Genomic DNA, 2,500 nt, shown 5'->3' with positions numbered 1-2,500 from the left:
CCAAACAGTTAGAAATTCGCAAATGTTACACCCTTATATAAGAGCGGCGACAAACAAAACCCACTAAATTATAGACCAGTTTCATTAACTAGTGTAGTATGCAAACTGCTAGAAAGAATAATTAGAAAACAATGGGTTGAAATGCTTGAAAAATACGAAATGATATCAAATAAACAATTTGGTTTTAGAGAAGAAAGGTCGTGTGTAACAAATCTCCTCTGTTTTTATAATAGAGTATCTGAAATATTACAAGAAAGAGACGGCTGGGTGGATTGTGTATTTAGACTTTAAGAAGGCTTTTGATAAGGTGTCTCATAGAAGACTACTATGGAAACTAGAGCACCTAGGTGGAGTGAAAGGTAACCTACTCGCATGGATGAAAGACTCTCTTCATGAAAGACAAATGAGCACAGTAATTAGAGGAAAGCATTCTACATGGCGACGGGTAACCAGCGGAGTGCCTCAAGGATCGGTGTTGGTGCCAATTATGTTTACTATTTTCGTCAATGATTTAGAGTCAAACATAAGCCCAGGTAGTTATCTGAATATGTTTGCAGATGACGCAAAGATACAAAAGAGGGTAACAGACAACGTCTCATGCCAATGCCTCCAAAGTGACATCGAGAACTTATTCACGTGGAGTTGTACATGGAAAATGGAATTCAATACCAATAAATGCCAAGTAGTCAGATTTGGAGAAAGTAGAAATCGCCCACTATTCCAATACAAATTAGGGGACGCAGTATTAGACACAGCTGACAGGGAAAAAGATCTTGGGATAATCATAAATAGAAACCTAAATCCAAATGACCATATAAATGAAAAGGTCCACAAAATGTTAGGACTGATTGCCAACATGAAGAGGGCATTCGTGTATGTGGACGAAGATATGGTAAAGATTATTAAAGCAATCATAAGACCAGCTCTTGAGTACGGTGCAGTGGTATGGAGTCCACACTTGAAAAAAGATATTGACAAACTGGAAAGAGTCCAAAGAGCGGCGACAAGATGGGCACCTACCCTAAGAGATCTGAGTTACGAAGACAGACTACAAAAATTAGGACTTATAACCTTGGAAGAAAGAAGGAAAAGGGGGGATATGATTATGCTTTTCAACTGCATTACAGGAAGAGTGAAGATAGATAAGGATGACTTTTTGATCTTGAACACAAGAAGAACGAGAGGACACAACAAAAAGTTGAAAGTAAAAAGAGGTGATAAAGATGTCAAAAAATATAGTTTCCCAAACAGAATTATTGAATCGTGGAACAGTCTCCCCAATCAAGTAGTGTGTGCCAAAACTGTACATCAATTTAAAAAGTTATATGATAATTTAAATATAGCAGACGGGACCACCTGAGCATAGCTCTTCTCCCGTATCCAAACAACTAGGTAAGAACACACACACATTATAGACACAATATTTTTAAGGTGTTATATGATTTCTCCCGGACAAATGAATAGTTTTAAAATATTTTTGGAGTAAATTCCAATAAAAATAGTATTTTCAGTACATATTTTGGGTGAGGACAGATGTAGACAAAATAAAAGTCAGCAGCAAGTCGAAGGTCTGACACGACAACAACACCAAAACAAACTCAGTCGACGTCAAAGACAAGAATCAGCAACATGTTGGACTTTTTCGCTGTTATTACCAAGGGCGGCCTGGTGCTATGGTATTTTCAGGATGCCGCCCAGCAACTGAAGACGTCCATCGATGCCATTAATGCTCTCATCAGGAATGTTGTGCTACAGGTAATAATTTGTGGAAAGTATTAGGCGAGAGTGAAAGTTGCGACATACACTACGCAACTTCTGTCAGGTGGCGAACTTTTTGTCAGATGTCGTATTGATTTACGTTCAGAATGTACATTTTCCTAATCTTTCATTTGAGAAACGTAGAGACTTCATGGTAAATACAGAATTTAGGTCCATAAGCAGTTAGCTGAGAGATCGAAATATGAGACCTGGTTGGTATCAGTTCGATACCCGAGATTTTCCTAATATGTATTGGCAAGTAATGAGGGCAATAAAAGATGCAAGAAAGACATTTTCAGTTACTTAAGCCTTTCACTTATTGAGTGATGATATCTTATTTACATATAATTTTGTCAGAAATATTCCATTGAACTACCACATATGAAAACAGCTGTTCCCATCAAGCAAAGCCACCTTAATGTGGAATTAAGGCTAATATAATATTAACACTTGAAACAGACTGTTTAGGTATTCGAACATCAAAGCAGTCTGGGAATGGAATATAATTTTGTTCCAATCAGGTGCTGTGGTCCCTTTACCATCTTGGGTGTTTATGAAATAAAGTAAAGCAATGCAAAACAAATATATGAAAAAGTAGGAAGATAGAGAGTGTTTCTCTTTTTTTCTTTTCTTTTTTTTTATTAACCTTTTACTCATTGGTGTTAGGGGATGTGCTATCTCATTATATGGGGAGTAATCACAGATGCTGGGTCATACCTCATCACACCATAACTCAAAGCCC

Source organism: Penaeus vannamei, chromosome 18 (genome assembly GCF_042767895.1).
Source record: "Penaeus vannamei isolate JL-2024 chromosome 18, ASM4276789v1, whole genome shotgun sequence".
Classification (NCBI taxonomy): Eukaryota; Metazoa; Arthropoda; class Malacostraca; order Decapoda; family Penaeidae; genus Penaeus; species Penaeus vannamei.
The sequence above is the reverse complement of the archived record's forward strand: the minus strand, read 5'-3'. Positions refer to the sequence as shown.